Consider the following 13376-nt stretch of genomic DNA (forward strand, 5'->3'; position numbering starts at 1 on the left):
GGGATTCTGTGTCTTAATCTTCTAGTGCTAGAATTAACTTAGGCTACCAGCTTAATCCAAATTTATGTGAGTTTCTGGAGGTCATTGCTAATGCTTTAACTGCTAAGCTGTCTCCTTAGACTCTTGAATACTCTTATTATTGTGCTGACCCCTCATTGCATCTGAGAAAACAAATCCAGCTCTGTTTTTTGAACATTCTGACTCCTTTCCTTTATCTTACATGCCACTTATCTGTAAATCCAGATTGAATTTCATTTCAAAGTATGTCCACCAGGCTTCACTATTTACAGCTTTCTGAGTGTATATGAGAGCCCTTTTCTAGCCACACTACTCACCAGCAGTTCCTGTTATGTACTCTTTCTCTTGGTGTTTACTTTCCTCTATGTTCATATTATCATGTGGCTTCTCTATGTTTGTTAGATATTGCATTTTTCTTGCCTGAGGAGTTCAGGGACTTGTTTATTTGGTCCATTGCTTTATGGTAGCATATGATAGGCTCCCAAATATTCATTGAATAAATTGATTTGGAACACTAAGAAAGTAACTCTGACCATGAGGAGCATTTTTTTGGTTCATTCAATTAAAAACATTCTTCAGGATTATTATAACCATGTAGCAAATTATAGAAATGAGTTTTCTCATCCTGTGCATGAGCCTGCCCTGTAAGAAGTACCTACCTTCTAAAAACAGTTGCAAGAACACAGGGAGGCAATGTCTGTGAATGCCATTGCACAGTGCCTAGCACACACACACTCAAAAATCGCACTTATGATTCTGTCATACTGCAAGTTTTACTTAAATTTGCATTAGACCAATATGAGACAAGGTATTGTCCAATTAAAGAAAAGAAACTTTAATTCATATGTCTTGTCATTTAGTGTGGGAGATTTTACAGGGCCCTAAACAAAAGCCTGGGAAGAGACATAGGAGTACGTATTAATACTACTCCAATTGAGAGTCAACGTGTCTTCCCCCAGAATTCTTTTTGCCAGGAACTTCCTACTGTCTACGGTGCCTAGCTTCCAAGGATCATTCCTATGACCTGTCATATGGCAGGATTTCATGGAAAGTGACAAATGCGGTGCCTTGTTTGCAAAGAGGAGTGATGACCTATAGAGATGGCTATGTACTGGTTAAATGATAAAAATTTCCTTGGGTAAATTGTCCTTTATTAGGCTTGGTCTCCTAGCACTGAAATGGGTATAATAATAATAGTGTTTATAACTTTCATGATAGTTCCTAGAATTAAGCAGTAGCATGTCTGATATAAGACACAGTTGATAGTTTCTGACATACAGAAAGCACTCATGAAGGGGCCAATAAGATGACTCAGTGGGTAAGACACTTGTCACCAAGACTGATGACTTGAGTTTGATCTCTGGGGTCCACATGCCCAAAAGTTGCCATGACTTCCATATGTGTTCCATGGCACATGTGCATTTGGATACATATAAAAAAAACAGTAAATAGAAATTACTTTTTTAAATAAAAAGCTGAGAAGTACCAGCTTTAAAAATCATTTGTAAAACTTCATATTAAGCAGTACAAGAGAGAGGCAATTGAATTTCAGATATTCTCCTGAAGTTTAGTAGAAACACAGAGAAGTACTAAGGCTCCAGATAAGGACCAGGATCAAGAAGATATAACCAGATGATAAGTAGGTGGTTCGTAGATGCATAGGTGAACAGATTTTACTATTTGCTATTGGTTCATGGAGTCATGTCATGGAAGCTATAAAATACCATAAAACATCATATGCAAACTGAATCCCAAGTAATCATTGTTATAACTTAAATGTTCAAGAAACAGAGGTCTAATGGTATTGACAAAAACTGGATGTATTATTGCTAAGTGTAGAAGAACTATGTTCTACCTCATGTGGATAGGCAGATGGAGAATGTATATAACCACTATTTTAAATTCTTGTCAGCCCCTCTCAACATAGTAGACTGTACTTAAACCACACTGGAGAGGGTCATCTATTTTATAATTTGTATTAACTTTAATTTCTAATGGTTTTTTTTATCATCTTTGTAACAAAATAACTGACAAAAAAAAACAATTTGAAGAAGGAAGGCTTAGATTTCAAAGGGATACATTGTACCTTGGTGAAGAAGCTATGGCGGGAAGGCATAGTGACAGGAGTCTGGCCATTGTTTGACAATTAGGAAGCAAGGAGTAAATATGAAGTGGAGCTAGGCTAGAAACCTCAAGGTCCACCCAAAGTGACCCTCTTCCTCCCACAAGGCTCCACCTACTAAAAACGCTACATTTTTTACCAAATAGCACAGTTAGATGTTGACCAAGTGTTCAAATACATATGCCTATGGGAAAGCATTTTATGTTCAAACCACAATGCAATTAAATGCCATCTTCCAGAAATACCATCTTAGATATAACTAGAAACAATTCTTTTTTCACCCTCTTTATTAAATTGGGTATTTCTTATTTACATTTCAAATGTTATTCCCTAACCCAGTTTCCAGGCCAATATCCCCTAACCCCTCCCCCTCCCATTCTATATTGGTGTTCCCCTCCCCACCCTCCCTGCATTATCGCCATTCCCCCAAGAATTCCATTTACTGGGGGTCCAGCCATGGCAGGACCAAGAGCTTCCTGTTCCACTGGTGCCCTTACTAGGCTATTCATTGCTACCTATGAGGTTGGAGTCCAGGGTCAGTCCAGGTATAGTCTTTGGGTAGTGGCTTAGTCCCTGGAAGCTCTGGTTGGTTGGCATTGTTGTTCATGTGAGGTCTCAAGCCCCTTCAGCTCTTTCAGTCCTTTCTCTAATTCCTTCAACAGGGGTCCCGTATTCAGTTCAGTGGTTTGCTGCTGGCATTCACCTATGTATTTGCCATATTCTGGCTGTGTCTCTCAGGAGAGATATACATCCGGTTCCTATCAGCCTGCACTTCTTTGCTTCATCCATCTTATCTAGTTTGGTGGCTGTATATGTATGGGCCACATGTGGGACAGGCTCTGAATGAACGTTCCTTCAGCCTCTGTTCTAAACTTTGCCTCCCTATTCCCTCCTAAGGGTATTCTTGTTCCCCTTTTAAAGAAGGAGTGAAGCATCTGCATTTTGGTCATCCTTGAGTTTCATGTGTTCTGTGCATCTAGGGTAATTTGAGCATTTGGGCTAATATCCACTTATCAATGAGTGCATCCCATGTGTGTCTTTTTGTGATTGGGTTACTTTACTCAGGATGATATTTTCCGGTTCCATCCATTTGCCTACGAATTTCATAAAGTCATTGTTTTTGATAGCTGAGTAATATTCCATTGTGTAAATGTACCAAATTTTCTGTATCCATTCCTCTGTTGAATGGCATTTGGGTTCTTTCCAGCTTCTGGCTATTATAAATAAGGCTGCTATGAACATACTGGAGACTGTGTCTTTGTTATATGTTGGAGCATCTTTTGGGTATATGCCCAAGAGAGGTATAGCTAGGTCCTCAGGTAGTTCAATGTCCAATTTTCTGGGGAACCTCCAGACTGATTTCCAGAAAGGTTGTACCAGTCTTCAATCCCACCAACAATGGAGGAGTGTTCCTCTTTCTCCACATCCTTGCCAGCATCTGCTGATGCCGGAGTTTTTGATCTTAGCCATTCTGACTGGTGTGAGGTAGAATATCAGGGTTGTTTTGATTTGCATTCCCCTTATGACTAAAGATGTTAAACATTTCTTTAGGTGCTTCTCAGCCATTTGATATTCCTCAGCTGTGAATTCTGAACCCAATTTTTTTACCCAATTGATAATATATAATTGCTCACTTAAACATACAAAGCCTGGTACCATCCATCCCTTAAGAACATTAATAATAACCTGTAAGTACACGGAAAAGAATCTTTATTTTGCTTTTTTTTTACATTTTTTTATTAACTTGAGTATTTCTTATTTACATTTCGATTGTTATTCCCTTTCCCGGTTTCCAGGCAAACATCCCCCTAATCCCTCCCCCTCCCCTTCTGTATAGGTGTTCCCCTCCCCACTCTCCCCCCATTGCCACCCTCCCCCCAACAATCACGTTCACTGGGGTTCAGTCTTCCACTGGTGATCTTACAAGGATATTCATTGCTGCCTATGAGGTCAGAGTCCAGGGTCAGTCCATGTATAGTCTTTAGGTAGTGGCTTAGTCCCTGGAAGCTCTGGTTGCTTGGCATTGTTGTTCATAAGGGGTCTCTAGCCCCTTCGAGCTCTTCCAGTTATTTCTCCGATTCCTTCAACAGGGGTCCTATTCTCAGTTCAGTGGTTTGCTGCTGGCATTCGCCTCTGTATTTGCTGTGTTCTGGCTGTGTCTCTAGGAGAGATCTACATCCTGCTCCTGTTGGCCTGCACTTCTTTGCTTCATCCATCTTGTCTAATTGGGTGGCTGTATATGTATGGGCCACATGTGGGGCAGCACAGAGCAGAATCTTAATGTCAGCCTCCATTGTCCTGCCATGGCTTCCCTCTTTCTTCCTCCTGTCTCCTCCTTCTCTTCCAGTCTCCTCTTCCTTCAAACTTCTCTCCTGCTCATCCTTCCTTCTCCTCCGACAGGCCTCCTTCTATCTTGTACCTGCCCCTCACCTGTAATTTATAAATTCAATGGGGAGAAGGTTCTGGTGAAGTCACCTGATTCCTGAGTATGTAACTAGGCAGCTGTCCTTGGAGCAGTGGAATTAGCATCAAAATACAGAGAACTCCAGGGCAAACCACAACATTGCCCCCTTTTTATCCAGTTAAAAAGTCTTTTCACTTATATATAAATTGAGTACAATTATTAACATTCTACAATTTATAAACCATGATATACTTAACACCCAGTCCATCACTATATCAGTTAAACAAAAACATTTAGCTATCCATTCCAGCTTAAGAAAGGCTTAAAATCTATATTATATCTTGGCCAGCTTGTATATTATCTGATAACTATCCAATAAAATATGTATTTTCAGGGTTAAACAGCCTGATAGAGTATGAGACTATAATCAGTCTTCAACCCCATCAGAAATCTGAGAAAGACCAATTATCTATAAACATAGGAAGCCTATCATGACTTCCAAAACTGAGAGGTTGTAGAGGTAAATCTCCACTAGCACAGTCCCCTGTTAGCAACATGTGAGCACAAGTCTTCAGCCTTCTGGCTCAAAATCAACTGACAGACTGTTGAAATGCAGATTTTTGAAGGGCTGATCACCCTGTCTTGACAGAGCTTATCAGTCAACTATTCTGCATAATTTGTCCTTTTCTGGACAGTATTAGTCTGCAGATGAAACAGGTAGTTTTGTCCAGTGGCTGCCTAGACACAAAGTATTGCCTCACCTGGAGGTAGAGATGTGCAAATTCTTCGTTAAATCCACCAAAGGGGAACTGTTAGGAGCAGATATGTCTCAAAAAGATAAATAACTTTAAATCTCAAATTTTGTGGATTTCTGACGTTTTTGAAAACCAACTACCTATATAAGACAATCTGTAGTGTTGTCTTTATATCTTAATATCTTGAAAGTGGTCTCACAAAGTCAGCAATATGTTTGCCATTTGGCCCTTAACTCACAGGTGTAATCAACTCAGAAGTTTATAATGACATCATGAGAAGGACTGTTCTAAACCTTGTACTTTTAAACTCTTCTAACAAATAAATTGTATATCAAAGCAAAGATACAATTTTAGCTTGGTTACCAAATGAGATTATGACTGTACAACTCAATCTAGCTAAATCTTCCCTGTTAAATTACAACCAATTCTAAATTCCTCATAAAAACAACTTTAGAATAACCACTTTAAGCCCCCCAAAGTCCAGGGAATTGGGGCGATGACTCCTCTATAATTTCTTCAAGCTGTACATGGGCATTGAGATATCCTTGGGGGTAGGGGGTAAGAAGAATGAAGCAAATGCTGTAGCCCATGTGTTCTGACTGGACCCAGCTGAAAGTCTTTGAAACAAGGAATCCAAGTAGGCACAATCTGTAAAATACAACTCTCAAGACTAAAGTTTAGAATCGAGATCTCTTTTTGTTTGATTCTCCTGCATTAAGTTTTTCAGGCAGTCTACGTCTATCAAATCTGATCAGTATGACTCTGTGAGGTTTCCGGAGCCTAAACACACTTTTTAAAAACACAAAGACAAAATCTTTCTCCCAAAATACTGTGTTCCTTAGTCTGTAACCAGAGAAGCTTGTATCTTGCACTCTCTCCCAGAGTAATAATATAACCATAAAACTCAAAGTCACACTCATCATGAAGACTAAACAAATTTTAAAAAAGGAAGTAAGCTAAACAATGAGCGTGATAGGCTTTTGTACTCTGTGATATCAGGAAATTACCCCAAAATTCCTGTGGAGCCCATGTTAAGAGAATCTGAGCTTCTTGTTGTGGTAGATAGAAAAAATAACCACAAACCCTCGCTAGCGAGCATCAACGATCCATATGGCCTTTAGCGGGCTAATTCATAAAAGAAACCAAATACCTTCTATCAATTCCAATATCAATAGGCAACATATCAAACCAGGACTTTAGCCCAAAATATCTCAACCTGTCAAACTCTCTAGCTGGAGCCACAGATTTTTACTTAACCTTAATAACTTGTAAATATCACAATACTCTATTTGGAGCCAGTGACTAATTTTTCCCTAAGTTCTGAACCATGGATGAAAATCCCCACATGATTCGGATAATCTCTGTACTCTCCTTAAAACAAACTTAAACACCTTCTGTCAATTCTAATACCAATAAGCAACTTAAAACTCAGGACTTTAACCCAAAATATATGCATCTGCTAAGCTCTCTACCCAGAGCCACAGATTTTTCTTTCACCTTAATAACTTCTACAGTATATGTCTGCATTCACTCTGCCTGGTGTTACAGACATTTATCACAACTCTCTACTTGGAAGTCATGACTAATTTTTCCCTATCTAAGTTCTGAACTATGGATGAAAATCCTCACCTGATTCAGAAAATCTCTTTACTCTCTTCTTTCTAAAAACAAACTTAATCACGTTTTAATAATACCTGTAATTTAGAAGTAGCTTGTCTAACTAGGATTTCAACCCAAAATTCCCCTGGAGCCCACTTTAAAAAGAATATGAGTATCCTGAAACACTTTCTAAACAACATTCTTTAAAAAGCAGCTTCTAATCTCTACCTCTCTGAGCTGCCATTACTTATCACACAGCCTGGGACCTACAGCCTGCCAGCCCAGGCTATTTCCCTGTTTCTTTGTTAAATTCCCCACGCTTGGGATATCACATGATCACATCAAAACATCACATGATGCTGGCCTCCTCTTACTTAGAAAATAAAAACTATCAACTCTTAGGATTACTAGTGGATTCTTGCCCATCACATTATTTCGCCATCTGTTGTTGTAAAAATATAAAAAAATAAAAAAGTAATGTTGTCTTTTACCTGCTCTAGGTCTGGCACCTCAGTGCCCCAAGATGTCTGAGAGGAATCTGTGGCAGCCCATTGTCTCCTGCACACTTTCCTACACTCAAACCATCAGATAAAAGGACACATGACACAATAACCTTTGACCCAATTGGTAAAATATAATTGCCCACCTAGTCATACAATGCCCAGTACCATCCATCCCTTAAGAACATTAATAACAACCTGTAAATACACAGAGCAGAATCTTAACATCACATGCCATGGCTTCTCACCCTCTCCCTCCTGTCTCTTCCTCCTTTCTCCTGAACCCTATTTTTTTTTTTTTGGTTCTTTTTTTCTGAGCTGGGGACCGAACCCAGGGCCTTGCACTTCCTAGGTAAGCGCTCTACCACTGAGCTAAATCCCCAGGCCCCTGAACCCTATTTTTAATAGGGTTATTTGTCTCCCTGCAGTCTAACTTTGTGAGTTCTTTGTATATTTTAGATATAAGCCCTCTATCAGTTGTAGGATTGGTAAAGATCTTTTTTTTTTTCATCTTTATTAGCTTGGGTATTTCGTTTTTTCTTTTTTTTTTTTTGTGAAAAACAGAAGCATTAAAATTTATTTTAGTCAAATAGAGAATAAGTTGATCTTTTCAGATATAACAGAATTGTTCTTAAAGAAAAAGAAAAAAAGCAAGACTATGAAAACATGAATAGCCGTTGTTAAAAAATGATTAAACAGTATGATATAATCTCTGCTTTATTCTTATAATAGTTTGTTAAAATTTGAAAATATAAATTAAAATATTGATGAAAGATGAATGGAGCAGCTTCAAACTATTTTCTCTCTCTCTCTTTTTTAGTCTTTATTAACTTGAGTATTTCTTATTTACATTTCAATTGTTACTCCTCTTCCCGGTTTCTGGGCCAATATCCCCCTAACCCCCCTTCCCCTTTTCTATGGAGTAATTGTGGCTTCATAGAAGGAATTCGGTAGCGCTTTGTCTGTTTCAATTTTGTGGAATAGTTTGGAGAGTATTGGTATGAGGTCTTCTCTGAAGGTCTGATAGAATTCTGCACTGAACCCATCTGGACCTGGACAGGAATGCTGTTTGGTGTCTTACAACACACAGAACAGCCCTGTCACTCTACTGGCCCTGTACATGCACAGGGAAAATAAAGTAGCTGGCAAGCCTGGCTATATGTACTCAACAAAATATATTGAGCTCTTGCTGTGTATTAGACCATTTCCCACTGCTAAGGTTAAAACATTAAAACAGGGGTGAAGAGAGGTAACAGTGGTTAAAAGTGCATGCTGTTATTGAACCCAGGTTCAATTTCCAGCACCCACATCAGGAAGCTCACAAATACCTCTAACTCCAGCTCCCAGGAAACCACCCTGTTCTGGCTATTGTAGGCCCTAACTTACATACACAAACCTGCACACACACACACACACACACACACACACACACACACACACACACACACTCAAAAATAAATGTGAACTCTTAAAAATAAATAAAACTGTGACCCAATTAGATAAGAACAGCAATCTCAGTCGTTACACTTGACAGGTAGTGTGTGTGTGTGTGTGTGTGTGTGTGTGTGTGTGTGTTACATACCTATATTACCTGTATATGACATATATAGAAAGATATCAAGTATAGGTTATATATGTGTTATATGTGCCATACAAATGTTAGTATAAGATATATCTATAACAACTATGTATTCAGACCTCTACTTAGGCTCTGTATCCTCAGATTTAACCAAATCCAGATTGAAAATATTAAACAACTACATGTACTTATTTATAGGTGTATGATATGTGTATGTGTTGTATATCTGTGAAAATGTAGAGGAACAATTTGTAGGAATCAGTTTTCTCTTTCCATCATGTTGGACTTAGGGAACTAACTCAGGCCACCAGGTTTGGTGACAATCACTTTTACCCACCAAATCATCTCACTGGCCCAGAACATATTTAAAAATGGCATTTATACTGTTTTCTGGTTATTGCCTAAACAATATAGGATAATGACTATTTCTAGAGTGTTTACATTATTCTACCTTTTTCAAATAATCTATAGGTGATATAAAGTACTTGGATTATTTTGGATTTCTATTGCATATCACAGCATTTTATGTTAAGAATTTGAATATCTTAAGAATTTGGTATAAGGCAGGGGTATCCTAGAGCCATTTCTCATGGATAGCCACAGGAGATTGTACTCATTAATATGTATAATACATTTTAACAAGATATTGAGGTAAATAAATGAGGTGCAAAGATTGATTTTAATAGAGGGGGTGAGTCATTGGGAGGAAGTCACTGAAGACATTCCCAAGGAGGTGGCATTCAGGTCAGGCCTTAATGCATGTAGAAATAGAAGAAATGGAATCCCGGATAGATGCTGGAGCAAATGTAAGCATCCTGAGTGTGAATTCACTTGGTTTTTCCACAAAAGGATGCTGTGGCTAGAAAGCTGAAAGAACCAGGGATTGATGGTGTGTAAGGTGGCTCTGGGTGTACCTTAGAGTTCTCACAATATATCTAGAAGAAGGAGATGAGGAGGGGTAGGGAAAAGGAGGAGGGGGAGATGAAGAAGAGGAGGAAGAGAAGATGAAGAAAAAGGCTCAACAGAGCAGTGTTTTCCTCGTTTCCCTTTAGGAAGTTCCTTCTGACCACTGGGTAGAGACAACCTGGAGAGTTTGAAGGAAAATGATAGAAAAAAATATCCATGACTAGGAGCTTGAAATTTCATCCACAAGCAAGGGAATTGGATCAATGTGGAAGGAGAGCAGAACCATGGGATTAAGGTCTTGGTTCTCATTTTACAAACTGGCCTTATTCTCTGGCAATTAGTGTCAGCATGCTTAGCTCCAATTAGTTTGGTAAGGGGTGTCTGAAAGCCTGGGGACCTCCATGTCAACAGGCCCATCTCTGTACACATACCCTTTAATTGCCTCTCTGGGCTTAGCCTTGGGGAGACAAAAGAATCCACAGAGGGAACCATTAAGAAGGAAGAGCAAACAGTAAAGAATACAGGGTGTGTGGGACTCCAAACATTAGAAGCTGATTAATAGGGATGAGGGCAGGGCTCGTGGATACTGGTGGGAATGACTAATGTTAGTAGTCAGAGTTGGGGGCTATCTTCTTTTCTACAGTATGTAGGTTGTCATCCTAAATGATATACCATATATATATTAAAATGGATATGTTATTGAGTAAAAAGTATTATATTAAACATTATTTATGTTGGTTATTAAAATTATTGAATTATTATATATATTATAATGGTACAATATATATAATATGCCATATATATAATATGATACAGCTTGACAATATGATGCATGTTAGATCAAAATTAATTTTTGATGACAGTCTTATATGTTCTAAATGAGCCTCAGATTTGGTCTATACTTGAGGATGTCCTTGAACTCATGATCTTCCTACCCCCGTTTCCCAAATGCTGAAATTACAAGCTTGTGCTACATCCATTTAAAAAATAAATTTTAAAATCCATATGAACAAGTATATCAACATTTTAAATGAAGGCGTAGCATGCTTCCCTTTCTTGTCTCCCTCACCATGATCTAAGTCTAGAAGTATGACATTTATACAGTAAACCTTTTAGCTGTTTTAAATTTACACAGCAACTAATGCTAACTAAAAAAAGAATATAATCTGTTTTAATTAAACATGTTTTAACTCTGTGTGTGTTTGTATGTGTGTGTGTATGTGTGTGTGTATGTATGTATGTATGTGTGTGTGTTTTATTGTGTATTCAAAGGCGCATGTGTGTGTGTCACAAAGCAACTTGCAGAAGATTTCTTCTTCCAAGTCCTGAGTCCAGGGCTAAAACTCACTTCGTCAGGCTTGGCACACCAAGTGCCTTTACGAGCTAAGCCATCTTGCTAACCCAAAGTTTGTCTTACTTTTATGTTTAATTGATATTTAACTAATTAATCAACTAGTCGCCTTTTCCTCTAATGACTATGGGAAACCACAGTGAAGTTTCTAGTTAGCCATGCGTAGTGGTGCACAACTTTAATCCCAGCACTAGTGAGGCAGGGGCAGGAGGATTTCTGAGTTTTAAGCTAGCTTGATTTTTAGAGTGGGTTCCAGGACATCCAGGACTACACTAAGAAACCTTGCCTCAAAAACAAACAGACAGACAGACAGACAGACAAACCCAAGCAAACAAAAACCTTAGAAAAGGTGAAACTGATAAGTCCTCTTTGCTGTTAGCAATTTTGCCAGAGGAACATTAACCATACTTCAGGACTCTCCTCATCTGTGACAATTCCACACATTGATGAGTGGGAGAGCTTAGCATCAGAAAATCCTCATGTTTTATAGGAAAAAAAATGTTCCTCTCCCAAGTACTGTGACTAACCACCCTGCAATTTTCAATATAACCAAGGAACTTGCACTTCATTTTTAGAAGCATTTATTTACTAGGGATAGGAGTGGAGGAGAGGTGTATATGTACACACATTCCATGCCACACATGTAGAGGTCCCACACATTCGTGGAAGCAGACTCTCTTCTACCAAGTGAGTGCCATGGATTAAACAATCAAGTACTCATTACTTCTATTCCATCTCTCTGGCCCAAAAATCTGCCTTTAGAAGAGGGCATGACTATTTTAGGATAAATAATTTGTCATAGCTTAAGCATTCCTAATATGAAAGTTCAGAATCTGAACCATGTCTCATGATTCTACAAGTGGAAAATTCCACATTTGTGTGTGAAAGGTCACACAGACCAAATGCAGTTACAGTGAAACTATTGCATGAGGTTGCATTAAATTTGTGCATAGGATGCTTATAAAACATAAATAAATTTTGTGTTTACATTTGGGTCCTATGCCCATGATATTTTATTATATACATGGGTATATTCTAAGATCTAAAAAAGATGTGTGAAATATTGCTGGTTCTACATATTGGGATAGTAAAAACTTTCCCTATCTTTACTTATAATGCTCTTTTTTTATATACTAACAAACCTACTACCTCCCCCTTAAAACATGATACCCAGCTTGTTTACATTCACAATGTACCTCCTCCCAAACCTTACATGTTGAATACTTCTCTCCAAACCGTATCAGGAGTATGTCCCTTCATTTTTTACTTCATTTGGTTGATTCCGGATTTTTTCTCTTGCTCCCCATGAACCTTCTCTTCCTGGTTCCCTGACTCATCATCCATGAGAAAGATGCGTCTAACACTCAACATCAACTCAAAGAATACGTTCCACTCTAACTTTGTAGCTTACTGGGTAAGACTTTCCCTGACTCTTTATAGTTCACTTTGCTCATCTTCAAACTTGAACTAATTACACTACCTCCTCTGTAAAGTAAAACAACTCAAATGTTTTTACTTGCTTTGCTTAAGACCTCTCATGTTCTTCAGGAAAATGTAAATCAAACTCCCTATAAGGCCAGGAATATAGCCCAGTAGTAGAATGCCTGCCTAGCAAATGCTACCCCCTGGATCTGAGTACTAGCACAGTAAATTGTAATTAAAATGAAGGTGCCAACACAGTGTCTCACTGGGTGAAGGTGCTAGCCATGGAAGGTAGGGAGAGTCCTGAGTTTGAATGCAGTGAAACGGAAGAGAGAACTAACTCTACGAAGTCGTCCTCTGACTTCCACTTCACGATAGATCCACATACATACACACAATAAATAATATAAAATTATACATTTTTAAATAAAATTAAATTAATGAAAATATGTCAGAGTAACTATAATCAAAAAGTCAGGAAATAATGAGGACTTGTCAGGGATGTAGAGAAATCAGATGGCATACTCAGAGGGCATGAATATAAAATGAGGTAGTTACTTTGGAAAACACTATGGCAGTTCCTCAAAAAAGATTGAGCAAAAATGTATTCTATTACCCATAAATTCTATTTCAATATGTGCGTGCCTATACACACACGCATGCACATGAAGTTATGAAGACATACATTCAGAAAAAAACCTGTGCATATACATTTATAGC

Source organism: Rattus norvegicus, chromosome 7 (assembly GCF_036323735.1).
Source record: "Rattus norvegicus strain BN/NHsdMcwi chromosome 7, GRCr8, whole genome shotgun sequence".
Lineage (NCBI taxonomy): Eukaryota > Metazoa > Chordata > Mammalia > Rodentia > Muridae > Rattus > Rattus norvegicus.